The following is a 15,138-nucleotide window of genomic DNA, read 5'->3' as shown; positions in this document are numbered from 1 at the left end:
CAGCTGGTGGTGTTTGCGGGTGGCGTGCTTGAGGGCCGTCATGTTGTCTGTGGTCTGGTCGTGGCGCCAGGTTTTCTCGAGGGTGCGGCAGTTCTTCTTGGAGATCTTGAGTTCATCGGTGAACCAGGGGGCTTTCTTGCTGCCGGGTCTGCTGGGAGGGTTCTTCAGTGGTGCGAGGTCATCTGCGCAGTTGGTGAGCCACTGTGTGAGGTTGTTGGCTGCTTCGTTGGGGTCCGTTGTGCTGGCGGGAGGGTCTGGCGGAGGGAGGTGGCGAGCTGCTCGGCGGTGATCCTGCTCCAGCTCCTGTGAGGAATCTGTTGCGGGTGGTGGCGGGTCGTGGTTATTCTGAAGCTGAAGTGGATGCAGCTGTGGTCAGTCCAATGGAGTCCGGTGGAGTGGCTGAAGGTGATGTGTTTGCTGGAGGAGAAGAAGGGGTCAAGCGTGTGGCCGGCGTAGTGGGTGGGGGTGTTCACCAGTTGCTTGAGTCCGAGGTTGGCGAGGTTGTCCAGCAGGGTGGTGGTGTTGCTGTCCTTGATGTTCTCCAGGTGGAAGTTGAGGTCTCCTAGGAGGATGTAGTCAGCGGAGGGGAGGGCGTGCGGGCTGGTGAAGTCGGCGATGTCTTCGCTGAATTGGGTGCGTCGTCTCAGGGGTCTGTAGATGAGGGTGCCTCTGAGGGTGGTCTTGGGGTCGATATGTGTTGGAAAGGCGACCCCAGGGGAGACAGAAGGTGTCTGACTGTCCGCCCCGAGTCCCACCTCTCTCTGGGAAATAGGCCGAGCGCCGTGGGGAGGCCTCCTTGGCGAGGCTCCACTCCTACAATCGTACCAGCAGAGCAATCACACTACTTACAGATAGACACCACACAGGAAGGATGTTCACACGAATCTTTATATAAGTGATCAAAGCAAGTTCTTGGCAGGGTAGCGGCAAGGATCGAGGGATCCGTAATGTCGTGGTCTCGGGGAAAGGGGGTAGCGGGACAGTCTTGGCACCCACTGGTGCGTGGATAGTTCAAGGGTTCAGGCCGCGACAGCGTCAGCAGGGCCTCGGAGATAGTTCAGCTTGGACAGGCCGCGACGGCGTCAGCAGGGCCTCGAAGGTGGTTCAGCTTGGTCAGGCCGCGACAGCGTCAGCAGGGCCTCGAAGGTGGTTCAGCTTGGTCAGGCCGCGACAGCAACATAGCATACCAAACACAACAAAACGTAGCATAGCATAACAAAACATAGCATAGCAAAACAAAGCATGGCATAGCAAAACATAGCATAGCATAACAAAACATAGCATAGCATAACAAAGCATAGCATAGCAAAACATAGCATAGCATAACAAAATATAGCATATCATAGCATAACAATTCAAAGCATAGGATGATGTCCCGGAGTTGGGGTGCGATGATGGAGTCGGCCTTGTTGAAGACGTGGTGGGGGCAGCGGTTGGTTGGTGATCCGGAGTGGATGGTGTTCATCGTGCGGGTGGTGTCTTCGGTGCTGACCGGGGTCCAGGCGCAGATGGTGGTGGTGGGGGGCGTTGGTTCGGTGGTTGGGTGTGTGGTTGGTGTGCTGAAGCTGTTGTGTATATCGGCGATCTTGCGGTGGAAGAACGAGGCGAGTGAGTCGCAGAGTTCTTGTGAGGGAGTGATGTCGTTGTTTCCGGCGCTGGGGTTGGAGAACTCTTTGACAATGCTGAAAAGTTCCTTGCTGTTGTGGGCGTTGTTGTCCAGCCGTTCTTTGAATGCTGTCTTCTTGGTGGTGCGGATCAGCTGGTGGTGTTTGCGGGTGGCGTGCTTGAGGACCGTCATGTTGTCTGTGGTCTGGTCGTGGCGCCATGTTTTCTCGAGGGTGCGGCAGTTCTTCTTGGAGATCTTGAGTTCGTCGGTGAACCAGGGGGCTTTCTTGCTGCCGAGTCTGCTGGGAGGGTTCTTCAGTGGTGCGAGGTCATCTGTGCAGTTGGTGAGCCACTGTGTGAGGTTGTTGGCTGCTTTGTTGGGGTCCGTTGTGCTGGCGGGAGGGTTCTGGCGGAGGGAGGTGGCGAGCTGCTCGGCGGTGATCTTGCTCCAGCTCCTGCGAGGAATCTGTTGCGGGTGGTGGTGGGTCGTGGTTATTCTGAAGCTGAAGTGGATGCAGCTGTGGTCAGTCCAATGGAGTCCGGTGGAGTGGCTGAAGGTGATGTGTTTGCTGGAGGAGAAGAAGGGGTCAAGCGTGTGGCCGGCGTAGTGGGTGGGAGTGTTCACCAGTTGCTTGAGTCCGAGGTTGTCGAGGTTGTCCAGCAGGGTGGTGGTGTTGCTGTCCTTGATGTTCTCCAGGTGGAAGTTGAGGTCTCCTAGGAGGATATAGTCAGCGGAGGGGAGGGCGTGCGGGCTGATGAAGTCGGCGATGTCTTCGCTGAATTGGGTGCGTGGTCTCAGGGGTCTGTAGATGAGGGTGCCTCTGAGGGTGGTCTTGGGGTCGATGTGTATCTGGAAGTGGAGGTGCTCGGCGGCAGTGAAGGTGTCGTCGGGGTTGGTCGTGATGCGGATGGTGTTCTTGTGGACGATGGCGATGCCTCCTCCAGTCTGGTTGACACGGTCATTTCGGGTGATCTTGTATCCATCCGGGATGGCTATGGCGATGTCAGGCGCTGAGGAGGCGTTCATACAGGTTTCTGTGAGGAAGGCGACGTCTGGTGATGTTGTGTCGAGAAGGTTCCACACACCCCTTCACCCTCACACCCTCACACCCCCACACCCTCGCACCCCTCACCCTCACCACCCCCTCACCCTCACACCCCCTCACCATCACATCCCCTCACCCTCACACACCCTCACCCTCACACCCCCTCACCCTCACACCCCCTCACCCTCACACCCACTCAACCTCACACCCCATCACCCTCACCCACCCTCACCCTCACACACCCTCACACCCCCTCACCCTCACACACCCTCACCCTCACACACCCTCACACACCCTCACCCTCACTCACCCTCTCATCCTAAAACCCTCTCACCCTTACACACCCTCTCACCCTCACACCCCTACACCCTCAAATCCCCTCACCCTCTCACCCTCACACCCTCACACCATTACCCTCACACACCCCCTCACTCTCACACCCCCTCCCACCCCCTCACCCTTACCCTCACACCCCCTCACCCTCACACCCCCTCACCCTCACACACCCTCACCCCCACTCACCCTCACCCCCTCTCACCCCCTCTCACCCTCACACACCCTCTCACCCTAACACACCCTCTCACCCTCACGCCCCCTCACCCTCACACCCCCACACCCTCACCCTCACACTCCCTCTCACCCTCACACCCCCTCTCACCCTAACACATCCTCTCACCCTCACACACCCTCTCACCCTCACACCCCTACACCCACACACCCTCACACCCTCTACCCTCACACCCTCACACCCTTACATCACACACCCCTCACTCTCACACCCCCTCACCCTCACACCCCTTGACCCTTACCCTCAGACACCCCTCACTCTCACACCCCCTCACCCTCACACCCCTTGACCCTTACCCTTACACCCCCTCACACCCCCTCACACACCCTCACCCCCACTCACCCTCACACACCCTCACCCCCTCTCACCCTCACACACCCTCTCACCCTCACACACCCTCACCCTCACGCCCCTCACCCTCACACCCCACACCCTCACACTCCCTCCCACCCTCACACCCCCTCTCACCCTCTCACCCTCACACACCCTCTCACCCCCTCACCCTCACACCCCCTCACCCTCACACCCCCTCACCCTCACCCTCACACCCCCTGATACACCCTCTCACCCTCACACACTCTCACCCTCACACCCCATCACCCTCACACCCTGTTGGAAAGGAGACCCCGGGGGAGACAGAAGGTGTCTGACTGTCCGCCCTGAGACCCACCTCTCTGTATGGACTAGGCCGAGCGCCGTAGGGAGGCCTCCTTGGCGAGGCTCCTCTCCTACAATCGTAACAGCAGAGTAATCACACTACTTACAGATAGACACTACACAGGAAGGAGGTTCACAAGAATCTTTATATAAGTACTCGAAGCAAGTTCTTGGCAGGATAGCGGCAAGGATCGAGGGATCCGTAATGTCTTGATCTCGGGGGAAAGGGGGTAGCGGGACAGTCTTGGCACCCACTGGTGCGTGGATAGTTCAAGGGTTCAGGCCGCGACAGCGTCAGCAGGGCCTCGGAGATAGTTCAGCGGGGTCAGGCCGCGACAGCGTCAGCGGGGCCTCGAGGATAGTTCAGCTTGGTCAGGCCGCGACAGCGTCAGCAGGGCCTCGAAGGTGGTTTAGCTTGGACAGGCCGCGACAGCGTCAGCAGGGCCTCGAAGGTAGTTCAGCTTGGTCAGGCCGCGACAGCGTCAGCAGGGCCTCGAAGGTGGTTTAGCTTGGACAGGCCGCGACAGCGTCAGCAGGGCCTCGAAGGTAGTTCAGCTCGGTCAGGCCGCGACAGCGTCAGCAGGGCCTCGAAGGTGGTTTAGCTTGGACAGGCCGCGACAGCGTCAGCAGGGCCTCGAAGGTAGTTCCAGGTGCAAGAGTTCGGATCAGGATCAGCCGCGACGAGGTCAGCAGGGCTTCCACTCCAGATACAACTGCCGTCTTGATCCGGGGCTGGCCCAGATATAGGACTGGAGGGCTTTGATGTCCGGACCCTCGCGCCTGGGGGTCAGAGTGACCGGGATGAAGGTGTCCAGACACCCAGCAGGGGGGCGGAGCCAGCGCCCAGGGAGCCGGGAGAGCGATCGATACCAGGCGTCCGGGGGTGGAGGAAGGCCCCTCTAGACTCTCCTCCTCCGGGGTCTGGTCGAGTGGCCACTTTACCACCTGGGAGGATCCTGGTGCCTCAATGTCTGGGCTTCGCTGGGGCCGGGCCCGGGGTGGCTGCGGCCACGTGTTCGGGGCGTGAGGGTCCCAAGATGGAGTCGGGCCGGAAAGGGTGGCCGGGTCAGGGTGCCAGGCTGGCAGCGTTGGCGAGCAGGTTCCGCCGGGGTCCCAGGGAGGGGGAGAGCTGTAGGTGGCCGGGGAGGCTGCTCGTGCCGATGGTTCGTGAATGTGCGGGTCAGGGGGGTCGATAGTAGGTAAATGGAGGGCCGATGTCGTCCCGGGCCCGCCATGCGGACGGGGTCGGACCACGCCACGAGGCCGTGTCCAACACACGTCCCCTCCATCTGAAGGCGGGGAGAGTCACCCATCGTCCTGGGGGCTCTCTTCGTCGAGGCGGAAAAACCGGGACAGGCCGTCAGCGTTGGCGTGGTCACTGCCAGGGCGATGCTCCACCGTGAAATCCATGCCTTGGAGGGAGATGGACCATCGCAGCAGTTTGGCATTTTCGCCACGCATGTGCATCAGCCACCTTAGGGGCCGGTGGTCAGTCTGCACCCGGAAGTGGGTGCCGAAGAGGTAGGGCCTGAGTTTCTTGAGGGCCCACACGACAGCGAAGGCTTCTCTCTCGATGGTGCTCCATCGCTGCTCTCGGGCCAGCAGCCGCCGGCTGATGAAGGCCACAGGATGGTCAGTTCCCGCGGAGTCCATTTGTGATAGGACCGCCCCGATGCCGTGTTCCGAGGCATCGGTCTGGACCACAAACTCTCGGCTGTAGTCGGGGGCCTGGAGCACCGGGGCGGTACACATGGCTGCTTTCAAGGTCTCGAAGGCCACCTGACACGCGGGTGTCCACTGCACTTTTTGGGGCCGGTTCTTCGAGGTCAGTTCCGTGAGGGGGCCCACAATGCTCCCATAGTTCTTGACAAAACGCCGATAGTACCCCGTGAGCCCCAGGAAGGCTCGGACGGCGGTTTGGTTGACCGGGGGTTCCCAGGCTAGGATGGCGTCGATCTTGGGTTGGAGGGGAGCCACTTGGCCGCTCCCCACTTGGTGTCCCAGATAGGTCACGGACCCTTGGCCTATCTGGCACTTGCTGGCCTTCACAGTTAGCCCGGCCCGGCGGAGGGCGGTCAGGACCTCCCAAAGGTGTTTCAGGTGCTCAGCCCAGTGGAGGCTGTAGACCGCAATGTCGTCTAGGTAGGCGGCGCTGAACTCTTCTAGCCCCGCCAGTACTTTGTTTACTAGTCTCTGGAAGGTGGCCGGGGCGTTTTTCATGCCGAAGGGCATCACCTTGAACTGGAAGTGGCCGTCGGGTGTGGAGAAGGCTGAGCGCTCCTGGGCGCTAGGGGTGAGGCCGATCTGCCAATACCCGGCGGTGAGGTCGAAGGTACTGAGGTACTTGGCGGCCCCCAGGCGGTCGATCAGTTCATCGGCCCGGGGGATGGGATGTGCATCGGTTCTCGTAACAGCATTCAGCCCCCGGTAGTCGATGCAAAACCGGAGTTCTGGCGGGGCGCCAGGTGCGGCGGCCTTGGGGACCAGGACCACTGGGCTGGCCCAGGGACTGTCGGAGGGTTCGACTACCCCCAGGGCCAGCATCTTGGTGACTTCCGTCTGGATGCAGGCCCGAACTCGGTCGGGGACCCGGTAGGCCCGGTGTCGTACTGGCTGACTGTCCCCGGTGTCGACATCGTGGACACACCATTGGGTAACCCCGGGGGTGAGGGAGAACAGATCTGTGAATTGTCCCAACAGTTCCTGACAGTCTCGGCGCTGTGCGGGGGTCAGGTCGGGGGAGAGAGAGATCCCTTCGACGGAGCCGTCCTTCTCAGTGCACTTTAGGAGGTCAGGCAAGGGCTCGGAGTCGTCTTCGGTCCCATCGTCGGTAGCGAGTAGCAGGCTCAGTTCTGTGCGGGCAAAATGAGGTTTGAGCCGGTTGGCGTGCAGAACCCGGAGGGGGTTCCGGGGAGACTCCATATCCACGAGGTAAGTGACGGGGCTCTTGCGCTCGATCACCTTGAAGGGCCCCGACCATTTGTCCTGGAGGGCACAGGGTGCGACCGGGGACATGACCCAGACCCGCTGGCCCGGCTCGAACTCGATGGAGGAGGAGTGCTGGTCGTACCAGCGTTTCATGTCCTCCTGACTGGCCTCCAGGTTGGCCTCTGCAAGGGCCCGGAACTTCCGAGTCTGGTTTCGGAGGGTCAGGAGGTATCGGTAGACATCCGGGGGTGCGTCTTTGACGGTAGTTTCCCAGCCCTCTTTGACCAGGCTGAGCGGACCTCGGACAGGGTGTCCGTACAAGAGTTCAAAGGGGCTGAACCCCAGGGATTTCTGTGGTACCTCCCGATAGGCAAACAGGAGGCAGGGCAGCAGGACGTCCCATCTGCGTCGTATTGGCTCCTCTAGGCCCTGTATCATTCCCTTGAGTGTCCGGTTGAACCGCTCCACAAGTCCATTCCCTTGGGGATGATACGGGGTGGTGAACTTGTATGTGACCCCGCACTGTTGCCACAGGGACCGCATATATTTAGATATAAAGTTCGTGCCTCGATCGCTCACGACCTCCCGGGGGAATCCTACTCGGGAGAAGATCCCCATCAAGGCTCGCCCCACCACGGGAGCGGTGATGGTTCTGAGGGGGATGGCCTCAGGATAGCGGGTGGCGTGGTCCACCAGGACAAGTATGAAGCGATGCCCTTGCGAGGTTTGAGGGTCCAGGGGCCCCACAATGTCTATTCCCACTCGCTCGAAGGGGGTGGTCACTACTGGAAAAGGTTGGAGCGGGGCCTTCACCTTCCCCCCGCTCTTTCCGCTGGCTTGGCATGTCGGGCAGGTGCGGCAGTGGTTATGTACATCAGTGCGCATTTTGGGCCAGTAGAAATGGGTCACCAGGCGGCTGTAAGTTTTGTCCTGCCCCAGGTGCCCTGCGAGGGGCACATCGTGCGCCAGGTTCAAAAGGAAGTCTCTGAATCGCAGGGGAACCACTAGCACTCGGCTGGCCCCCAGCTCGGCAATTTTCTGTTCACTATATAGGAGGTCGTGGTCCCAGTAGACCCAGTGGGACCCTGAGGTGTCCCCGGTAGCTTGGGCAGCGGCTTGTTGGCGGGTCCCCTCGAGGGAAGGGCAGGTCTTCTGTTCCTGCCGAAATTGTTCTCGGGTGGGACCACCCTCTTGGCGCCATTGGGCGAGTTCGTGGATGTCGCTGAGCTCGGGGTGGTTTCCGGGCTCCGAGGGCCTGGTCTCGGAGTCGCATTCTTCATGGATGGCCGAGGGTGGTGGCTCGGGCCACTCTGGCTCTTCGGTCGGGGCGGCCTCGGTCGCTGCCGGGGCTCGGGCCGCCATAGATCGTGTCGTCGCACAGACCCACTCTGGTAGTCCCATCATTCCTAGGTGCTCTCTCCGCTCGACTTGGGCCCAGGGAGAGCTCTCGAGGTCGTTCCCAAGGAGGCAGTCCACGGGGGCGTCGTCCCGGACGGTCACCTTGAGGGTGCCCGACACTCCCCCCCATTCGAAGGGAATTCGGGCCACCTGGCATAGAGTCTCGGAGTTGTCGGCGGCCCTCACGGGGCAGCGTACGTTCGGGATGATCTGTTCGGGGGTCACCAAGTGGCAGCGGACGGCGGTCACACTGGCTCCCGTGTCTCGGAGGGCTTCGGTCCGCCGTCCATTGATGTGGACCCACTGACGGTATTTTCGAGTGTTGCTCGGTAGCGGGGCCTGGGGGACCATGTCTCTATTGCCCAGGCAGGCTAGGGCCATGGCGGCCGGTTCATACTCGATTTGTTCTTCCTCGTAGACCTCTACGTCTTCTTCTCCCTCTCCTCCCAGAGCTGCAGCAGCGAACTGGCGGGTCGGAGGCCCAGTGGTGCCGGGACGCTGGTTCAAGGGGCAGAGGGGGTCACTGGCATAGTGGCCGGTCCGCTGGCATCTGTGGCAAGTAACGTTCGGGTGGGGCCCCGGCCGTGCTGGGGGGTCCCTCTTCAGGGACGGCGAAGTGTTACTCGGGGGGAACCCGGGAGGGGGGCCCCGGCCCGCGGCTGGCGGGAAGCTTCGGCTCTGGTTCTGTCCTCCTCCGCCCCTCGCTGGCGGGGGTGCCCCCGGCCGCCCTGACCGGGTTCTCCTATCGGTGTTCGGGGGACCCGGGTGCTCACCCATCGATCTGCCTCGACGGCGAGTTTCCGGGGCTCTGTTAGCTTGCTGTCGAGTAGATGCTGTCGGAGCTCGACAAAGCAGTTGTTGGAGAGGTGTTCCCAAACGATGAGGTTGAACAGCTGCTCGTAGGTGGACACTTTGATGCCCTTTATCCAGCCTTCCAGGGCCCTGCTATAAAAGTTCACGTACTCGACCCACGTGGTACCGGGGATTTTCTTGCAGTCTCTGAATCTCTGCCGGTACATCTCGGGGGTGAGGCCATACCGGACAAGCAGGGCGTCCTTCATGTGGTCATAGGAGGACATTACGTCGTCGGCCAGTTCTAGCAGGGTGTCTCTTCCTTCGCTGACGAATCTCCCCCATAAGCCGGCACCGCAGTCTGATCGCGGAATGCGGTGCGCGGTCATGGCAACTTCGTACGCCTTGAACCATTGCTGGATATCGTCATTCTTGTAGTACTCCTTTACGATATCCTTCGGGATGTGGACCTTTGGGTCGGCAGGCGGTGAGGGGTTCCGGGCTACCGTGGCGCCAGTTCCTTCGAGGTTGGCTTTGAGTTCGAGTTCTTTGAGGCCACGCTCGTGCTCGTATGCGAGTTTTTTTTCTTCCAATTCTCTTTGCCGCCGCCTCTCTTCCAGATCTCCCTCTAATCGCCGTTGTTCGAGGGCCATTTTTTTTTCTGCTAATTGGAGTTCTCCGTCCAGCCGGAGTCGGGCGAGCTCTAGTTCATGGAGCCGACTCCTCTCTCGCTCCCGGGCATCTTTGTGGGAGAGGCCCGGGTCCCTGTTGGCGGTTCTTTCTTCTATGGGGGCTATGGCGGTACTCACGGGTACTTCTCGGACAATGTCATCGTTCATTTGGGGTGGGGTCTCTCTGGTCTCCACCCAGGTTTGCAGCGCTTCTTTGAAATCGTCTTTTGTACTTAGTCCAGTGGTAGCGATACCCAAGTCTTTGCAAAATTGTTTAAGTTCTTTATGGGTATACTCCTCTAACAGGTCTTTCTGGAATTCTGCGGTCGTTCCGGCCTCCTTAGTAGTCATCGTGGCTGTGGATCTCTGTCAGTAGTGACGTGTTACTCGCTGTACGATTTGCGTGGGCTCGGATCCCGTCGCTTGCCACCAATGTTGGAAAGGAGACCCCGGGGGAGACAGAAGGTGTCTGACTGTCCGCCCCGAGACCCACCTCTCTGTATGGACTAGGCCGAGCGCCGTAGGGAGGCCTCCTTGGCGAGGCTCCTCTCCTACAATCGTAACAGCAGAGTAATCACACTACTTACAGATAGACACTACACAGGAAGGAGGTTCACAAGAATCTTTATATAAGTACTCGAAGCAAGTTCTTGGCAGGATAGCGGCAAGGATCGAGGGATCCGTAATGTCTTGATCTCGGGGGAAAGGGGGTAGCGGGACAGTCTTGGCACCCACTGGTGCGTGGATAGTTCAAGGGTTCAGGCCGCGACAGCGTCAGCAGGGCCTCGGAGATAGTTCAGCGGGGTCAGGCCGCGACAGCGTCAGCGGGGCCTCGAGGATAGTTCAGCTTGGTCATGCCGCGACAGCGTCAGCAGGGCCTCGAAGGTGGTTTAGCTTGGACAGGCCGCGACAGCGTCAGCAGGGCCTCGAAAATAGTTCAGCTTGGTCAGGCCGCGACAGCGTCAGCAGGGCCTCGAAGGTGGTTTAGCTTGGACAGGCCGCGACAGCGTCAGCAGGGCCTCGAAGGTAGTTCAGCTCGGTCAGGCCGTGACAGCGTCAGCAGGGCCTCGAAGGTGGTTTAGCTTGGACAGGCCGCGACAGCGTCAGCAGGGCCTCGAAGGTAGTTCCAGGTGCAAGAGTTCGGATCAGGATCAGCCGCGACGAGGTCAGCAGGGCTTCCACTCCAGATACAACTGCCGTCTTGATCCGGGGCTGGCCCAGATATAGGACTGGAGGGCTTTGATGTCTGGACCCTCGCGCCTGGGGGTCAGAGGGGCCGGGATGAAGGTGTCCAGACACCCAGCAGGGGGGCGGAGCCAGCGCCCAGGGAGTCGGGAGAGCGATCGATACCAGGCGTCCGGGGGTGGGGGAAGGCCCCTCTAGACTCTCCTCCTCCGGGGTCTGGTCGAGTGGCCACTTTACCACCTGGGAGGATCCTGGTGCCTCAATGTCTGGGCTTCGCTGGGGCCGGGCCCGGGATGGCTGGGGCCACGTGTTCGGGCGTGAGGGTCCCAAGATGGAGTCGGGCCGGAAAGGGTGGCCGGGTCAGGGTGCCAGGCTGGCAGCGTTGGCGAGCAGGTTCCGCCGGGGTCCCAGGGAGGGGGAGAGCTGTAGGTGGCCGGGGAGGCTGCTCGTGCCGATGGTTCATGAATGTGCGGGTCAGGGGGGTCGATAGTAGGTAAATGGAGGGCCGATGTCGTCCCGGGTCCGCCATGCGGACGGGGTCGGAGCACGCCACGAGGCCGTGTCCAACACACGTCCCCTCCAGCTGAAGGCGGGGAGAGTCACCCATCGTCCTGGGGGCTCTCTTCGTCGAGGCGGAAAAACCGGGACAGGCCGTCAGCGTTGGCGTGGTCACTGCCAGGGCGATGCTCCACCGTGAAATCCATGCCTTGGAGGGAGATGGACCATCGCAGCAGTTTGGCATTTTCGCCACGCATGTGCATCAGCCACCTTAGGGGCCGGTGGTCAGTCTGCACCCGGAAGTGGGTGCCGAAGAGGTAGGGCCTGAGTTTCTTGAGGGCCCACACGACAGCGAAGGCTTCTCTCTCGATGGTGCTCCATCGCTGCTCTCGGGCCAGCAGCCTGCCGGCTGATGAAGGCCACAGGATGGTCAGTTCCCGCGGAGTCCATTTGCGATAGGACCGCCCCGATGCCGTGTTCCGAGGCATCGGTCTGGACCACAAACTCTCGGCTGTAGTCGGGGGCCTGGAGCACCGGGGCGGTACACATGGCTGCTTTCAAGGTCTCGAAGGCCACCTGACACGCGGGTGTCCACTGCACTTTTTGGGGCCGGTTCTTCGAGGTCAGTTCCGTGAGGGGGCCCACAATGCTCCCATAGTTCTTGACAAAACGCCGATAGTACCCCGTGAGCCCCAGGAAGGCTCGGACGGCGGTTTGGTTGACCGGGGGTTCCCAGGCTAGGATGGCGTCGATCTTGGGTTGGAGGGGAGCCACTTGGCCGCTCCCCACTTGGTGTCCCAGATAGGTCACGGACCCTTGGCCTATCTGGCACTTGCTGGCCTTCACAGTTAGCCCGGCCCGGCGGAGGGCGGTCAGGACCTCCCAAAGGTGTTTCAGGTGCTCAGCCCAGTGGAGGCTGTAGACCGCAATGTCGTCTAGGTAGGCGGCGCTGAACTCTTCTAGCCCCGCCAGTACTTTGTTTACTAGTCTCTGGAAGGTGGCCGGGGCGTTTTTCATGCCGAAGGGCATCACCTTGAACTGGAAGTGGCCGTCGGGTGTGGAGAAGGCTGAGCGCTCCTGGGCGCTAGGGGTGAGGCCGATCTGCCAATACCCGGCGGTGAGGTCGAAGGTACTGAGGTACTTGGCGGCCCCCAGGCGGTCGATCAGTTCATCGGCCCGGGGGATGGGATGTGCATCGGTTCTCATAACAGCATTCAGCCCCCGGTAGTCGACGCAAAACCGGAGTTCTGGCGGGGCGCCAGGTGCGGCGGCCTTGGGGACCAGGACCACTGGGCTGGCCCAGGGACTGTCGGAGGGTTCGACTACCCCCAGGGCCAGCATCTTGGTGACTTCCGTCTGGATGCAGGCCCGAACTCGGTCGGGGACCCGGTAGGCCCGGTGTCGTACTGGCTGACTGTCCCCGGTGTCGACATCGTGGACACACCATTGGGTAACCCCGGGGGTGAGGGAGAACAGATCTGTGAATTGTCCCAACAGTTCCTGACAGTCTCGGCGCTGTGCGGGGGTCAGGTCGGGGGAGAGAGAGATCCCTTCGACGGAGCCGTCCTTCTCAGTGCACTTTAGGAGGTCAGGCAAGGGCTCGGAGTCGTCTTCGGTCCCATCGTCGGTAGCGAGTAGCAGGCTCAGTTCTGTGCGGGCAAAATGAGGTTTGAGCCGGTTGGCGTGCAGAACCCGGAGGGGGTTCCGGGGAGACTCCATATCCACGAGGTAAGTGACGGGGCTCTTGCGCTCGATCACCTTGAAGGGCCCCGACCATTTGTCCTGGAGGGCACAGGGTGCGACCGGGGACATGACCCAGACCCGCTGGCCCGGCTCGAACTCGATGGAGGAGGAGTGCTGGTCGTACCAGCGTTTCATGTCCTCCTGACTGGCCTCCAGGTTGGCCTCTGCAAGGGCCCGGAACTTCCGAGTCTGGTTTCGGAGGGTCAGGAGGTATCGGTAGACATCCGGGGGTGCGTCTTTGACGGTAGTTTCCCAGCCCTCTTTGACCAGGCTGAGCGGACCTCGGACAGGGTGTCCATACAAGAGTTCAAAGGGGCTGAACCCCAGGGATTTCTGTGGTACCTCCCGATAGGCAAACAGGAGGCAGGGCAGCAGGACGTCCCATCTGCGTCGTATTGGCTCCTCTAGGCCCTGTATCATTCCCTTGAGTGTCCGGTTGAACCGCTCCACAAGTCCATTCCCTTGGGGATGATACGGGGTGGTGAACTTGTATGTGACCCCGCACTGTTGCCACAGGGACCGCATATATTTAGATATAAAGTTCGTGCCTCGATCGCTCACGACCTCCCGGGGGAATCCTACTCGGGAGAAGATCCCCATCAAGGCTCGCCCCACCACGGGAGCGGTGATGGTTCTGAGGGGGATGGCCTAAGGATAGCGGGTGGCGTGGTCCACCAGGACAAGTATGAAGCGATGCCCTTGCGAGGTTTGAGGGTCCAGGGGCCCCACAATGTCTATTCCCACTCGCTCGAAGGGGGTGGTCACTACTAGAAAAGGTTGGAGCGGGGCCTTCACCTTCCCCCCGCTCTTTCCGCTGGCTTGGCATGTCGGGCAGGTGCGGCAGTGGTTATGTACATCAGTGCGCATTTTGGGCCAGTAGAAATGGGTCACCAGGCGGCTGTAAGTTTTGTCCTGCCCCAGGTGCCCTGCGAGGGGCACATCGTGCGCCAGGTTCAAAAGGAAGTCTCTGAATCGCAGGGGAACCACTAGCACTCGGCTGGCCCCCAGCTCGGCAATTTTCTGTTCACTATATAGGAGGTCGTGGTCCCAGTAGACCCAGTGGGACCCTGAGGTGTCCCCGGTAGCTTGGGCAGCGGCTTGTTGGCGGGTCCCCTCGAGGGAAGGGCAGGTCTTCTGTTCCTGCTGAAATTGTTCTCGGGTGGGACCACCCTCTTGGCGCCATTGGGCGAGTTCGTGGATGTCGCTGAGCTCGGGGTGGTTTCCGGGCTCCGAGGGCCTGGTCTCGGAGTCGCATTCTTCATGGATGGCCGAGGGTGGTGGCTCGGGCCACTCTGGCTCTTCGGTCGGGGCGGCCTCGGTCGCTGCCGGGGCTCGGGCCGCCATAGATCGTGTCGTCGCACAGACCCACTCTGGTAGTCCCATCATTCCTAGGTGCTCTCTCCGCTCGACTTGGGCCCAGGGAGAGCTCTCGAGGTCGTTCCCAAGGAGGCAGTCCACGGGGGCGTCGTCCCGGACGGTCACCTTGAGGGTGCCCGACACTCCCCCCCATTCGAAGGGAATTCGGGCCACCTGGCATAGAGTCTCGGAGTTGTCGGCGGCCCTCACGGGGCAGCGTACGTTCGGGATGATCTGTTCGGGGGTCACCAAGTGGCAGCGGACGGCGGTCACACTGGCTCCCGTGTCTCGGAGGGCTTCGGTCCGCCGTCCATTGATGTGGACCCACTGACGGTATTTTCGAGTGTTGCTCGGTAGCGGGGCCTGGGGGACCATGTCTCTATTGCCCAGGCAGGCTAGGGCCATGGCGGCCGGTTCATACTCGATTTGTTCTTCCTCGTAGACCTCTACGTCTTCTTCTCCCTCTCCTCCCAGAGCTGCAGCAGCGAACTGGCGGGTCGGAGGCCCAGTGGTGCCGGGACGCTGGTTCAAGGGGCAGAGGGGGTCACTGGCATAGTGGCCGGTCCGCTGGCATCTGTGGCAAGTAACGTTCGGGTGGGGCCCCGGCCGTGCTGGGGGGTCCCTCTTCAGGGACGGCGAAGTGTTACTCGGGGGGAACCCGGGAGGGGGGCCCCGGCCCGCGGCTGGCGGG

The sequence above is a fragment of the Lissotriton helveticus genome, chromosome 5_1, assembly GCF_964261635.1.
Source record: "Lissotriton helveticus chromosome 5_1, aLisHel1.1, whole genome shotgun sequence".
In the NCBI taxonomy this organism is placed as follows: domain Eukaryota; kingdom Metazoa; phylum Chordata; class Amphibia; order Caudata; family Salamandridae; genus Lissotriton; species Lissotriton helveticus.
The sequence above is the reverse complement of the archived record's forward strand: the minus strand, read 5'-3'. Positions refer to the sequence as shown.